At 43.1% G+C, this 16,527-nt stretch overlaps 1 protein-coding gene across 1 annotated transcript in view; it reads right to left on the bottom strand.

Annotated features, from left to right (window-relative positions):
• The window catches only part of LOC128342435 (uncharacterized), a 53,869-nt gene extending 37,620 nt beyond the window's left edge, over nt 1-16,249 (bottom strand). Inside the window, exon 1 of the mRNA XM_053289716.1 lies at nt 16,219-16,249. The gene's annotated coding sequence lies outside the window, so the exon portion shown is untranslated. The remainder of the gene's footprint in view (nt 1-16,218) is intronic.
• Between the last annotated feature and the right edge of the window lie 278 nt (nt 16,250-16,527).

A 16,527-nucleotide genomic window follows, 5' to 3' on the forward strand; every position in this document is an offset into this window, starting at 1 on the left:
AAATAAAATGTTATTTGCTAGGTAATAATGGAGCGCTACCCTAACCCTCCAGCCATCCACCCCACTGGGCACCAGCTGGAGAATTGTCCAAGGAGGGGCAAAATCAGGGTTTGCATAGCAGCAATCATGATTTAGGAGCTCACATAGATATAAACAGCCTTCTAAAATTTAATTTTCTGTGTTACCATTATTGACACTGTGGATCTTATTAGTGGACTTGACCATGGGCAATTACAGATATTGCCTCACATGGATCATTTATGTGCTTAAACAATGAGCTATTGCATCAAAGGCAATTTGAGTGGATGTTGAGTCGAACATCGGCTGGAAAACTACCATGCCCTATTTAATCCTTAAAGAATCTCCTGGGCATTTCTATAGATTTCATCTCACATCAGCTGCCCTCCTACTTAAATCCTGACGGTGCAATGTAGAAAACAAAAACACGAGATGAAGAGTGAAGTCCAACACATTTGGAGGAAGATAGGAATGCAGCACTCCGTGTCACCCATCCCAAATACCTGATAATGAAGAAATCACCTAATATTTTGAGAACTCAACATATTCATAAATATGGGAGTCTGGTGTTTGTTTGTTTCAATCATTTCCTGACATACGGAGGTCATGGTTTTAGTTATTCTTTGGCAAACCTTGATGACCAACAGCATTCGCAGAAAACTTGCAACCTGCAAAAACCACTTTCCCTAAAACTCCATGTCAGGAGGAGGAAGATAAATCCATCCCTTGGTTTTTTTCTGACAATGTTTGATAGAGTTAGATTTTCATCATGTCATAACTGGGCCATGGAAAGGCCCTTGCTTTTATTGTCTGATGACATGGAAATTACTGAGTAATTAGAGGATTATCGAGTACCCTGTAAATTAAATGTTACCTCTTTACCTTTTAAAGAACAAAAAAAAAAAAAAGCCCACCCCAAAACCATGTAATTACCTAGTGAATTAAGCTGTTCAGGTCTCATGGTAATTATTCTTGGAGTAAAAAGCTTGGGGTTTTACTGGTAGTCAGAAGGAAGGCATTATCTTTCATTTTTAAGCATATGTTGTCATTGGATCTCATACCCTGCAACTTTCAATTTTAATAACATAATGCCATCCTCAATTGAAAGGAAGCAGATGCTTCTCTTAGATGTGTCCAAATATAGTGAACATGTGTATGTAAAATAGGTTTGGCATATGCAAAACTGACACAAGTTTACGTTGTGAAAATTATATGGAATGAGATGGTGTATAATTAGGCCAAAATGCTTTCTGCTGAGTGACACAGTTTAACAGTTCACAACACAATGGCTAGGTTTTACAGTAATAAATTATTACTCATCTTTCTCTCCCACCTTTCCTCCAAGGTGCTCAGGGCAGCATATACATGGGGTACCCACTTTTACCCACACAATGACCCTGTGAGATAGAGTAGGCTGGGAGAGAATGGCTGGCCCAAAGTTATTTATTTAACATATGTACCGCCCACTACAGAAGTGTCTACAATTTAAAACATATTAAAATATCCAATTAAAATACTATTTTTTAAATTTGACGTATTTGTTACCTCAGTGAACATTAGGAATGTGCATGGAATGACATTTGCATTCCGTTCTGAGCTCAGAATAGAACACAAATGCCCAAAACATTCTGTTGAAACAACCGATAGAACCAGTTGTTCCAACGGAACGAACTCAAAATGTTCTGAGTGCCATTTTGGACTTCAAAATGGTGCTCTTCTGACTCCTGCGCATGTGCAGCAGCCATTTGTGTGGTGATGCTGACCATGCAAATGGCTGCCATGCATGCGCAGATGCCAGAGTCTAAAATAGTGCTCAGAACATTTGGGACATTCCGACATGCAATAGTGCTGTTCTGTTCCAATCTTGGAACAGGCCCTTCATTTGAAGGATGTCCTGTTCCAAGCTCAGAACATTTGAAACAGCTCATTCCAAGCTCAAAATGTTCGAAGCTCAGAACGTCCTACACATCCCTAGTGAACATCATAGCTGTGTAGATCTTTAAACTCAGGTATTCATGGTCCTAGTTCACTACACCACACTAATTCTTGATGCATCCAATTTGTGTTATGGTACTACACAGCATATGCATGCATCTACTGTTCAACAAGGATAATACAAATGATGAGTTGAAGGCTGAAATCAAAGAGTGATATATATCCCAATTCAGCTAAGGAGCTGAACATGAAAACACGTAGCCCTGTCAAATAGACTGAAATTGTATAAATCAGCTGTTCAGGAGGGAAAGCTGGTGTGGGATGGGCTGTAAATGGAATTCTAGGGAAGGTGAAGTCCACAAATGGGAGGAGGTGGATCCTAGCCCAAATTTCCTACATGCAGGGATTTTTATTATATAAATTTTATTATTACATTTGAATCCCACTCGTTCTCCAAGAAGCCTAGAGTGGTGTTTATCCTCACAAAACCCCTGTGAGTTAGGTTAGGCTGAGAGATAAGTGATTGGTCTAGAGCAGTGTTCCCTCTAACAGGGATTCCCAGATGTTTTTGACTACAACTCCCATAATCCCCAAGCAAAAGCAATTGCAGCTGGGCATTCTGGGAGTTGCGGTTAACAACGTCTGGGAATCCCAGTTAGAGGGAACATTGGCCCAGAGTCACCCAGTGAGTTTCATGGTTGAAAAGGGATTTGAACTTGGGTCGCCCTGGCTAAGTCTGAACATTGATGCACCTAGCTTAATATTGTCTAGATTGACTGGCAGTAGTTCTCCACTGTTTTAGAGAGGGGTATTTCCCAGCCTTGAGGAATGCCAGAGGTTGAACCTGGGACATTCTGCAGAAAAAAAGCTTAGCAAAAAAGAGGGGGTACATCTGCAGCAGGGTTGGCCCTCTCATTTGGCACAGCAAAGTGGTCACCTCAGACAGCAGGTGCTACCACCTCACCTCCTACCAGCCTGCCCCACCGCTACCTCATCCCTCCTTTCCCTCCCCCATCCTGGCTGCACTCGACAGGTGGAGCTTGCCAGCTGCTGCAGAGGCTCCTCTGTTTCCACATTCCATCTACCGTAACTCCTGCCAGAAGGAGGGGGAGTTTGCAGCCAACCTGTGGCTGCAACAGCAGAGGTGAGGAGGGTGTTGGCAGCCCATTCTCCTTGCCCCGCCCCCTTTAATGGCTACAGGGTTGGATTGGGAACACCCCATCTGACCCCTGCAAGCTTTGAACAGTGTCTTGGGCAATTCATTTTGAGTATGAGTGGTGTGCCTGCAGAATTTGAAAGGGAGTGTGAGCAAAATGTGGGAGGCAGCAGGGCGAAGCTGAAGTTTTACCATGTTTTGCTCTTAGCCCTCGGTGTTCTCGTCTTGAAAGGAAATTGATCTTGTAAAGGCTACACCAATACCCTCTCCAAAGAGGGAAGAAGGGGGAAATAGGCAATGGCTCTATCTGTCATTTCATATTCCTTAATAAATTATCAATTGGTATTCTAGCACTGAGTGGTACATTGCTTAAAAAAATAATAATAAAATTTAACTCAGATACATTTTAATACTGATATTTTTCTTCTTTCGCAGTGATAGAATTATTCCACCTAAAAGTCACAGCTAATTCAAACAGAAATTGCTGCAGGTGCAAATTGGTACTGAAATAATTATCTTCTCACCTTTTTGTTGTTGTTTCCTTTTTAATCTGCTCGAATATTGCTGGTATCTCAGTGGATGATTCCAGGATATCTGTACTTTGATTCATATTAATATTGCACAATTTCATTGCATGATGAAAGCAATACCATGCATTTACTTAAAGGAAATTGCTGTATCCTGCAGTTTAAGTATATGGCTGTTGCTTGCTATAGATACAGTGTGTGCTTTTTAGCACAAATGAGCTTTTTTAACATGCATTTCTCCATAATATTTCACAACCTGCCCATCAATCGTGTTCGGCACAATAATAAGCACTCTTTGGGGGTGTACTGTTTGATCAATTTATTCAAAAATAAATAAAATCAGTTTCCATCACATATACATAGCTTCTTGTATACCATTCTTTCAGCTTGCCACAGATTAGTGCTAGTATTGTGCTCCTGTGGTCTCTTTCCTCTTAATAGCCTTTCAGCTCAATTGAAAGGAGATCAAAATTGGAGACATACCAAAGGGCTTACATTCAGTTAATGGGAAAAGAGGGTAGGCCTAAGCCATGCTCAGGCAGCATCTAACTGTGGCACCTCTGACTGTAGGGGCTGCATGTCATCACTTTCACCATGTGTAATGTCAGTTATTTCATCTATGTTTACAAGGGTGACAACAGGGACAAATATGCAGCCTACAAAGTAGCCTTCCAAGGAATACTGGCTTCATGTTTTTCCCTGCAGCTTTATAACACAGCACAGTTTCAGCAAACATAGATACATTCCTAGCTGCCACTAGAAAGCCGCCCTCTTCTAAACTGCAGGTTGTTAAAATAAGTGACAGGAAATTCCTATGAATGTGTGCCTTGCTCCATTTTCAGGCTCACTTTCATAGTAAACCCCTTTCCCCCAATCTGAGCTACCCAGAATTAACTGCTGGCCACTTTTGGAAGCCCTACATATAAACTGCTTTGCTGGATTAGTCAGAGGTGGAAACAGGGACCCCCTGGTCTGATTCAGCAAAGCAATTCATTTCTAGGGCTGCACAGTCTGTTCACCTCTGAATATGATTACGGTGAAAGTAGTGCTTTATAAGGCCTGGGCCTTACTGATTCACTCACTCGCTGACTGACATGAAACTCCCAGACCAAACCACAGCTAGAAACATGCCATTTTTGCAAGTAGATTCCAGACTTTGCCCAGACCCCCCAAAATATCCAACCCCCCAGAAAAATCCATTACTTTCTCAGAAAATCTGGAAAACCTCTCCCATTAGGAAGCATGGGAAATGAGATCTCCTCGAGCTAGGAAAAGACTAGAGTCATGGCAACATAAGACAAGTCATAAAGATTCAAACTCCAAGCCTTCACTGATTCACTAACCTACTGCCATGAAGCTCCCAGACCAAACCATGAAAGGGAGAAAGATGTTGTTTTGCAGGTAGGTTGCAGACCTTACCCAAACAATGAAAAAAATCCAAAACCCCAGAAAAATGCATTAATGCCCTACAAAATGCGGGAATACTTTCTCATTGAACAGCATGCGTCATGAAACCTCACAGAGCTAGGAAAAGACTAAAGTCACAGCAACATATGACCTTAATATGCTTTCAAACTGCATGCTTTTACTAGTGTGTGTTTGTCTGTATGTCTGTGTAAGTAGAAGTCCTCTGTGGGCTTACTTCCATTCATGTTTAGGATTTGTTATGGAGTGTGTTTGTTGATGCATTAAGGGATCTTTGAATCAAGAGCTAACTTCTGTGTTGGAGTGGGGTGATACCACAAAGGGATCTGAGGCAGACTTCAACCATGTATTGATAAATGTTCACAGAAAGAAAAAAGGATTTAGCAATAAAATGAATCAACAGGGAATCAGCAATGATCAGTCAATTAATAAATCAGGCAACACAATTGTACATTTCAAACCATAGAGTTTTGTGGAACAGAACTAGATTGTTAGGAAGCAACTATGTTGTTCACTGAAAAGGCTAGGGAACTTAGAGATGTTGGAGCAAGGGAAAATACCATAGTATTTCCTGGGCAGTGGAGGTGGGGGGAGACTGGAGTGAGACAGAGAAAAGAGTGATGGGGCTTAATGTGGATCAGTGATTGAGGCTAGACTGGCAGAATGGAGAAGACAAAAGAGGGAACTTGATCGTGTGCTTTTACTTTCAGTCTTCAAGAGCTGGTTTTTCTGATCACACATGCTGTCACACATGTGAACCTATGTGTACATGCTCAACTGAAGCATTAATATGAAATACTCTGAAATCTAGCATGCAGAGCAAAGTTCGTCCTCCCAAATGAACTTCACCCCTTCTATGCCTCTCTATATTTCCCCCCTGTGCTACCACTGTATCCCAGCAAATCACATAGAGAGTATGACGGCAGCAACTGATACATAACTGATCAGATTTTACTACGTCACTAAGAGCAAACAAAGCCAATTCTGAGTAAGTAAAATGCTTCCTTCATCACATTGCCCTCACTCTGAATAAGAAAGCCCCGAGACCTCAAGGGTGTTGGGAAGAGGAGACCATGAATTCTGCCTGAATGGTACTATAAACTGGCCAAGTTCAGAAAGAATGCTGAACTGCAGGTCCAATGGACCTATGGTCTGAATTCAGCCATAGTTTTTCCCCCTTCAAGCCCCATCAAATCAGTGAAAGGGAGTGCTTTTTCAGCACATGGAAATGTTTGTGAAAAGCCTCTCCCCCTTTTAAATCAACACTATTCTTATGTTCATCTCTATTGCTGGAATTGTCCCTTGAGCTACTGGACAGTAGTTATTTCCATAAACAAATAGTCCTCAGATTTTTTCTCAAGGGTTCCCCTAAATTATTGTTCTCAGTTACTGCCCCCAGGCTGTGGAACTTGTTGGAGCTAGGACCCTGGCAGCATCAGCTCTCAGTTTCAATGTCTCCAGTGACCACTGGGGGGCAGGGATTAGGGTCATGGATAGAAGTGCTGGACTCCTCTCCTTTTTGTTCTTCCAGTGTTAGTCCCCATTTTGTCTCTCCAGAGATGTCTGGTTGTTTTGGTCTCTCTTCAGCCATGAGCTACAGCCGAAATTAAGCTGCAGGCTTTTTCACATTCGTTTGTAACCTTTTCTTTAAATAAATCCTTGTAGTTCTTCAGTACTAAAAAAATTGTCTCAAGACCTTTTGCTTTGCTGCTTTCTCACCAAACTGGTTTTGCTCTGCTATTTGGGGACTGAACTGCCATTCTTCTCCTACAGAACTCACACTCCACAGAAATTCCACATGAACTTTAGGAATAAAGTGAAGACAGCCCTTCTTATTGAGGCTTTTGGCCAATTAGCTGCTCTTTTTAAAATTTTAGCTGCATTTGTTCTCTTTTTATGCTTTTATTCAATTGTTTTTATCTTGGTAACCACCCTGCAGTTTTAGGAAGAAAGGCGTTATATAAAAATGAATGAATGTTTAGTATTTCAGATCCATCCGGCAATATGCACATTATTAAAGCTTACATGCAAATGACCTTTAGTGCTCTAACTCAACATGTGATTCCTTATATAAATCACTGTAGAACTCAGCTTACTAATGATCCAAGTCCAGCCAATATGGATGCCTTGATATAATGCTGGAAAAGCAATTTCAGGGTAGTGCTTGAACTTGCTTCTGGAGTTGCTGGCTTCTGGCTCCATACTTTCAATATCAGAGAGAACTGAAAAGGCTGAATGTGGTGCATCCTGCATCCATCTTGAAATGAAATGCTTCAGTAAGAAAGTGGAATATGATGCTGTAAGGTGTGCTTAACTTGGGAGAAGACAACTAGTCAAGATACATTGAACCACAATAAAAGTAGATTTCTGAGCATCCACTGGAGGCTTTTGTGTTAATTATTTTTTTTTAAAAAAATGGATGCTGCCATCCTTTCCTTCTGCTTGTATTTATTGTGCCTCTCTCTTTCTCTCCCTCACACGCACGCATTATTAAAGACACATGCACATCCTTCAAGATTAGGTCTGGCAACCCTATTTGCTCATGATGTTTTAAGAGGAAATGTGCAGTGGAATCCTGCACATATCTCCTTGGAAGTAAGCCCCACTGCATACAATGGTGCTTACTCCCAGAAAAGTGTGCATAGGATTGTAGCCTGACACTGGAAACCTAAACTCAATGGGACATTTCCGAATAAATGAGGGGTGCACATTTTGTATTTTTTAAGTTTCAATTCGGACTGAATCTGAAACACCCCCAATTTGGATTTTCTCCAAAATTAAGCCTTCTGAAACACTGCATTTTCTATTCAGATCCGAATTAATCCGAATCCAAATCTGAATTAATTCAGATTAGAAAAAAGGGTCCTGGGGCCAAAAGAGTGGGTTGGAGCTGTAGTGCCCAATGGGTGGAAGCTACTAACTGAATTTCAAAGGAATGGGGCAAAGGGCTGATTTTTGGTGAATTTTTAAAGTTTGTACATCTTTCAGATTTTCCCCATAGGGAATAATGGAGGTTTCAGCAGAAGTATAGCTTCACATCAGGGGGAAAGGGGTGGCCCAGAGTGGAGTGTGGTGGGTGGTAGTGTCCCATGGGGGCAAGGAGGCTACCACAATTATTTCAAAGGAATTGGGCAAAGGGCTGCTTTTTTAGGGATCAATGAAGTTTACGCGTCTTTAGGATCTTTCCCCATAGAGAATAATGGAGGTTCCAGCAGCCCCATAATTGCACTTGAGGGGCACCAGGGTGGCCCAGAGCGAGTGGTGGTGTAGTACACATAGGGTGCCAACCACCCCCATGGGTTGCTAACCCATGGGGTACTGGGTTCTGTTGTTTCTGAGGTGTTTTGAGTGTAGATTCTCTGGTAGCATATGAGAGTGATTCATGGTTTGTCATTGAAAGACACACACACACACACACACACACACACAATCCTGCTGGAATTCTGGATTCTTGGGTTAATTGAATTTACAAAGTTGTGTGTTGTTCAGTTTAGAACAGTGTTTCTCAACCACCAGTCTGTGAGGAGTTGAGTGCCAGTCCATGCTGGTCCATGAGGAATTAATCTCCCCACCAAGCGATTTTGAGCTGGTGGGGGCCACTGCTTCTCGGAGCTCTCCGGAGCTCATTTCTAGGCAGGCAGCCCTCACTGCTGGGATAACGTTCATTTTGAGGAAGCTAAATGAGTGTTATCCCAGCTGCCTAGGGCTGCCTACCTAGAAATGAGCTCTGGAGAGCTCCCAGGAGTGGCACCCCCCCAGCTTGAAATTGTTTTGGGGGTGCTTGGGAATGGGGGTGAAGGGGGGGCGACCCCTTTACTAACTGCTGGTCCGGGAAACTGCTCACAAAGAATGTACCAGTCCATGAGTCCAAAACATTGAGAAACGCTGGTTTAGAAGAAGTTTAAATAGAGGTTCTGTGGGAGGGATCCCCATTAGCTAGTACTATTAGGTGGTTAGTGTAGCCTCATGGTTTTAAAAAACAAGTCTGTCTTTTTTCCCATTCCAAAGATTTTTTTTTCTTCTTCTTTAAAATTAGTATTCTCTGCCCAGCAACCTAGAGGCTTTGAGTGGGCAACTGGATTGCAATTTGCATGCATCAGCTCAATAGGTTGTGCTGCTGGTGCCACAGGCATCTGTTGCAGAAATGTAAATGAGATGTGCCAAAAATTGTGTGCCATCATCATCAGCATCACTCTCTTACTTGTGTAGTGGGGGGGGGAACCTCACTGTTCAACCAGCAGAATGTTGTTCTGTACCTTTCCTTATTAACAGACACAGCAGCAGGCACAGGCAGGCAGTGATTCTCTCAAGGGGGTGGAAAAAATTTCTTCTCAGGAACAAAAAAAAAAAGCAATGTGGAAGATAAATCCATTCCCAGGCTGGCATAGCCAGCCATAGCAGGCTGGAAGGCTGGGCTCAGCCTGGCAACCTGGCAACAAGGCAGGCATGGCATCATGGAAACTTGAGTTGAGACATGCAATGCAAACTAGTTCTTTCTCTCTCTCTTGAATGAGGCAGGAAGGCAGAATGGTGACTGAGTAACTAACTTGTTGAATGAATTGAACCAAACCCCCTCCTTGAACTCCCCCCCGCCAGCCTTGCCACTTCTTCAACATTCTCAAAGCAAGCAGCCCAGAGTGGAAGCTCAGGGTATTGTTAGAGTTGGCAATGGCTACTCTTCAGGTTAATCAGAATTTCTTAATACACAATTGCATTACAATACAACACGTTCTTAACGAAATCATTAGTGCCCAAGGAAATGTCTGGCCTCAGGGAAGCTGTGCCCACTTTTTGCATATCTTCTCTTCTGCTAATCCTTTTGACAAACACTCAGTGCCTCATGTAGGCTGGTTGCTGGAGTAGAAACCAAAAGGAAATTTCATGCAATGCTGAAATGGACATCCAAAATTTTTCCAAAGAACAAAACATTCAGTTCCAAAATAGGGTCATTTTTATTCGATTACAAAAATTTTCGTTTTTAATTTTCTCATTTCAATTTGTGTACAAAATGTTTGAAAATGCCATTTTCAGACAAAAAGGGTTTTGTGGCCGAATTGAAATGCACAAGCCTAGAATAAATGTACATAGGATTATGCAATTAGCCATGCAATCATACCGAAAATCCCCCAGAGAAGCCCACAAGTGCTCATATCTTGTCTTTTCAGAGGCAGGTGAAGATATTTCTTTTCAGAGGCAGTTAAAGATATTTGTTTTCTTCCCAGCTTTTCTAAAAATGGTTGGTTTTGGTTATTTTCAGCTTCTGTAAGCCACTGGCTAATATTTGCCAAGCCTTTGAAGTGTCATATCATTTCTTCTTCTTTGCACTGCTGACTGTGCTGTCTCAGCATTTGACCAAATATGGCAGTATCTTTAATATCTTTTGTTTTGATATTTTATGTGTTTATTAATGGCTGTCATAGTTTTACAATGCTATCCTAAGCATGTTTTCAGAAAATTGAGTTCCATTAAGTGCAAGATCGTGTGCTTAGAATCTCAGCCTTAATTGGTATTTATTATTGCTCTAAGTCAGCTTGTGGGATCATTGGAGGCAAAAGTGGACTAGAAAACATGAACAATTCACAGATAAGAAGGTTGTGTTATTATTATTTCATTTGAGTTACTATAAGCTACCCGAGTACATCTGTAGAATGGTGTGGTAGCAGGTGTTTGCATGAATAAGAATCCATGCCTCACAGGATTCATAGCCATCAGGTATTATGCTCCTTTTCTATTTTTGGCCTCCATATCCATATCAGTTATTTAATTGAATAAGATATTTTTGGCTGAGCAACTTAAAGAAATTGTCCAACTGACCTCACAGTTCAACACACGCCACACCCTTGGTTTGATAAAGGCTGACAGATCCTACTTCCTGACCTACCAGAACCTGACCTACCAGACTATCACATTGTCTGGTCAGAAGTGAAAATCCATCCCCGTCTCTCTCCTCTGGCTAAGTGTTGCTGTTTTTTAATCACAGGTTGACAACCCTACATCCAGCCCAGGGTTATCGCAAGACGGCTTCTTGGAGATGTCCTCTATCCTCCTCTTACAGCATTCTCACATCAGTCTGCTGCTGGGAATGAATTATATGCTGATGTATGAAAATGCCCCTGAAAGTTAGTAGCATTGTCTGTTCTGTCCAAATACCAGCTGTGCTCCCTGGTGAAATGCATGTTGCATACATAGTGCATCTGATTTTGCATGGCTGATTTTGTAGGATGAAAGATTTCATTTCCCGACCAATATTTAGTTCCAATGCAGGAAGAATTGCATTCCCGATGAAGAGGGTATTCTTACTTTGCTGCTGTTAAGGGGTGGGTTGCTCAAAGCCCTGACAAAGAATGTGCCCGTGGTAAAGTCAGAAGTAACTTGCTCGTAGCAGGACTTCTGTGACTGTCCTGGCATGTTACTTACTGGCATGCTTTGCATTTTTCCCCAAATTTGCAGCATAAACCTTGGCAAACTGATCAGAAAAAGAATGGCTCTGTGGGACTCCACGGCTGTTTCATGTCAGTATTACCCTAAAATGGCTTTAACCTTTTAAAATTCTTTGCACTACCACTGGGTACAGCCACTCTATGTATTTTGCAGAGGTTAACAATGCTATAAAGAGCCTGGCTAGCCAGCAAAACTCAGAAAATACTGAAAAGGTCACAGCATAGCAATTGTTGAAAAAGCTTCCCTCTAATTTAGAGTAGCCTGCGACCCTCACTTAACCCTCACTTTAAATTACTGCAAATTAACCTGGGCAACATAAGTGAGGCTCTGGAAATCTAAATGAATTGAAAGAGGTAACTGTATCCAACAGCTTTCCATCAATGACAAACAGTGCTACTTAGCACAAAGCCGACTAGCCTGGCACCCACAGAGACAAAAATGCCTTATTTAGCATTCCGACCTCAGCATAAATCTTGCTTCTAGAATGCCTTGATGTGTTTGAACATTTTATCAAGCATTAATGTGTAGGTATGGCATAAAACCATCCTTATCAAGCAGGGGCATCTCCTGATCATATTGCACAGACCTACCTTTTCTTTCAGTCCATCCATCACATTTGTATCCCACCCTTCTTCCAAGGCATTCAGAACAGTGTACAACATCCCTCTAAGTAAGTGATGAGAGCATGAACAGACTGAGAGCATAAAGCTGGCTCAGAGTCACCTGATGAAATCCATGGCTGAGCAGGAATTTGAATGCAGGTCTCCCTGGTCTCAGACTAAGGAGTTCTTCTCATGATCAGTAGGGATGTGCACAAAACTGGCTTGGCCTATTTGGTTCAAATTTGAAGCAGCTTTGAACTGGTTCTAAAAGGCTCTACATAGGGTATGATGGGGACTCGAACTGGCCCATTATTCCCTGTGCAGAGCACCTAGGGGCACAAATCCAGACCCCAAGAGGGTCTTGGATGATACGGATTATCTGGACCCTTTTCAATCTGGCTTCCGCCCCGGGTATGGGACTGGTCGCTCTAGTGGATGACCTACGCCGGGAGCTAGACAGGGGGAGTGTGTCTCTGTTGGTTCTGCTGGACCTCTCGGTGGCGTTCAATACCATCGACCATGGTATCCTTCTGGGCTGCCTCTCGAGTATGGGAATCAGAGGTACTGTGTTGCAGTGGTTCCGGTCCTTTCTTGGAGGGAGGGTCCAGAAGGTGGTGCTGGGGGACTACTGCTCAGCCCCGTGGCCGTTGGCCTTTGGGGTCCCGCAGGGTTCGGTCCTGTCCCCCATGCTGTTTAACATCTACATGAAACCGCTGGGAGAGGTAATCCGGGGACTTGGACTGAGTTGTCAGCAATATGCGGATGACACTCAGCTCCATCTCTCCTTGTCATCTGATCCTAGGGAGGCGGTGGATGTCCTGAATCGGGGGCTGGAGGCCGTGATGGGTTGGATGTGGGCTAATAAACTGAAATTGAATCCGGACAAGACGGAGGTACTGTTGGTCAGTAGGAGAGCCAATCAGGATGAGGAGATTTTGCCGGTTCTGGTTGGGGTTGAACTCCCCTTGAAGGAGCAAGTACGCAGCTTGGGGGTACTACTAGACCCAGCTCTGCTTTTGGAAGCTCAGGTGGAGGCGGTGGCCAGGGGTGCCTTTGCACGGCTTTGGCTGGTGCGCCAGCTGCGTCCCTTTCTTGAGAAGGCAGATCTGGCCACGGCTACCCATGCCTTAGTCACGTCGCGGCTGGATTACTGTAATGAACTCTACGTGGGGCTGCCCTTGATGAATATCCGGAAACTGCAGCTAGTGCAAAACACGGCAGCTAGGGTTTTATCTTGAGCTGCCCAGTGGGAGCACATCACACCCATCCTGAAAGAGCTGCACTGGCTGCCAATTCATTTCCGGGTCCAATTCAAGGTGCTGGTTTTGACCTTTAAAGCCCTTAACAGTTTAGGCCCGGGGTACTTGAGGGACCGCCTGCTCCCAAGGGTTGCTGCCCGCTTGACAAGGTCATCTGAGGGGGCTCTGCTCTGGGTGCCGACAATGAAGGAGGCTCGGCTGTTGTGCACTCAGGACAGGGCCTTCTCTGTTGCTGCCCCCAGACTTTGGAATGCTCTCCCAGTGGCCATTCGCTCCTCAGACTCCATCACAGTTTTTAGAAAGCTTCTTAAATCTTGGCTTTTTATACAGGCTTTTACATGACTGTTTCTATTGCTGCTTCTATGTGTTTTTATCCATTTATAGTTTTTATGCATGTATTTTACAGTTTTTAAATTAGATTTGTTTTATATTTTTAGCTTAATGTTTTACTGTCATTTTATTGTATGTTTTAACTTTTGTAAACCGCCTTGGGGTTGTTTTTAATGAAAGGCAGTATATAAATTCAACAATCAATCAATCAATCAATCAATCAACCAATCAATCAATATCCAGGATGGGTGGTAGACGCCCAGAGGTGCCACATACCACCTGAACCCCATAGCACTCCTGTGACTTTTAATTATTTTTTTGAAGATTTTTTTCCAATTTTTGCATTTCTCCCATAGGGAACAATGGGGATTTGAAGCAGCCCCATTACTCCACTAGTAGGTTTGGGGGCATGGCAGTTTGTGCCACAACTCTTCCCAAGGATCCCCAAGCCCATGGGGGTTTATGGTTTTTTTCCAGGAATGTTTTAGTATCTGGCCTCTTTAACTCACTAACAGTCTATCAGAGTGGATTCTGAGGGGGTGTGTGTGTAGAAAGATAATGCTCATAGAGCAACCAATAATCCAATTTGTATTTGGACTTGCTGCTGTATGAGTTCTCTCAGTGAATCCCTAATATGAAGAACTTTACACACACACACTCACACCAAAGAATCCACTCTGATAGACTAAGAGGCCAGAAACTAAAAAATTCCTTGGGGGTGGGGTGGGGCAGGGGACATAAACTCCACCAGCTTGCGGCTCCCTGGTGGGAATTGTGGCACAACCTGCCGTGCCCCCAAACCTACTTTGGGGTGCCCAGGCACCCCCAAAAGGGAGAACGGGCTGACTGGGCTGCCTCAAATCCCCATTGTTGTACCCTATGGGAGAAATGCAAAAAATGCAAAATATCTTATTTTAAAATTAGCTAAAACCACAGGAGTGTCTGATTGCTTTGGGCTTGGGTGGCAGCTGGCAACCATGGGTGGCTACCACTCACCCTGGTTTTGTGCCCCTAGAAGGCCACAATACCAACAGGCAGTGACACAACTAAAAAGACACCAAGCTGAAAAACAAAAAAAACACCACAGAGACAGACCTGCTACTGTACCCACACAACTGCAAAACCAAGGAAACCAAACCAAACACTACAGACTACAACAGCCACAAACAAGCAAGACAGAGTAAGGCAGTAAAACCAACACAGCATGCAAACTGCAAAGAAAGAGGGGCAAGGCAAAAACACACCACATTGAAGGATAACTTAAAGTGTTGCACCTTTGCTTGCAGACTCTTCTCTTCGTGCGTGCATTTTGCCTGGCGGGGGGGAAGCGCCTCAGAGTGGCAGGTCCACCAGACCTTTGCTGGAGGCCACACAGGCCCCAAAAAGTGTGTGGTAGCACCAGACCACATAATTAATCTATCTATCTATCTATCTATCTATCTATCTATCTATCTATCTATCTATCTAACACATTTGTATACTGCCCAAAACGCAAGTCTCTGGGCAGTTTACAATAAAACAATACAAAAAACAAAACAAAACAGATAAAAACTTTAAAACATTACAACTATTTATTTATGTATTTATTTATTCGATTTCTATACCACCCTTCCAAAAATGGCTCAAGGTGGTTTACACAGAGAAATAACAAATAAATAAGATTGATCCCTGTCTCCAAAGGGCTCACAATCTAAAAAGAAACATAAGATAGACACCAGCAACAGTCACTGGAGGTCCTGTTCTGGGGGTGGATAGGGCCAGTTTCTCTCCCCCTGCTAAATAAAGAGAATCACCATGTTAAAAAGGTGCCTCTTTGCCAAGTTAGCACAGGGGTTAAAATTTTAAACATTGAAACTATTAAAAACTCAATTAAAACAATATCTAATTAAAAGCCTGGGTGAACAAATGTGTCTTGACTGCCTTTTCAAATGTTGTAAGAGATGAGGAGGCTCTTATTTCAGCAGTAAGTGTGTTCCAAAGCCTTGGGGCAGCAACGGAGAAGGCCCCTCCCCAAGTAGCCACCAGACAAGCCGTTGGTTGATGTCATCATTGACATGCATGTGTATTTGGTGTGTGCGTGTGTATGCTAGATTGAAGAGGGGAAAGAGAGGGGCCCCTAAATAAATTAAAAGGAGAGGAAAGTCCGGCTCAGAGGTGGGTCCAGTGGAGGCCACACATGAAGTGGAGTGGCAGCAGACCACATACTCCTCATTGCCAGTGCATGCGTGTCAGAACTAAACTGGAGAGGGAAAAGAAAGGGGGTCCTAAATAAACACATTTCACAAATACAAGTATATACAAATCCATCTATACAGCTATTTACACACCAACTACCTACATAAGCCAAAGCTTCAAAAACGCTATCTACACAAAAGAAAGAAACTTCTAGTGACATTCACTAGAGTGTCCACACCTCCACACACCTCCACACATGCACACAGCACTTCTGCACAAGCACATATTTACACCTTTACATTTGAAATTTTTACAAATTTACATTTTTACAGTCCCAGAAAAAATCTTACCTGACCAGTGGCAGGTGGGCAGGCGGGCACAGCCGAGGAGGGATGGGGGCAGAATGAGCAGCCTTCCATCTCCCTGCCCACCAAAACAAAGCAATTAAAATAACCACTGAATAAAATAAAATAAAAAGCTGGAGGAGGAAGCAGAAAAACAGAAGAGGGGGACTGAAGGGAACACAGCACAAGTCTGCAGGCAGACTCTCACCAGCAGAAGCAGCAGCCAGCACTCAGCAAGCCAGAGATTGCAGCAAGAGTGATGTTGCAGGGCCAGAGGCTTGCCTTTAAATAAAACTTGAAACTCTCTTCCTTTTT

The sequence above is a fragment of the Hemicordylus capensis genome, chromosome 2, assembly GCF_027244095.1.
Source record: "Hemicordylus capensis ecotype Gifberg chromosome 2, rHemCap1.1.pri, whole genome shotgun sequence".
Taxonomy (NCBI): Eukaryota; Metazoa; Chordata; class Lepidosauria; order Squamata; family Cordylidae; genus Hemicordylus; species Hemicordylus capensis.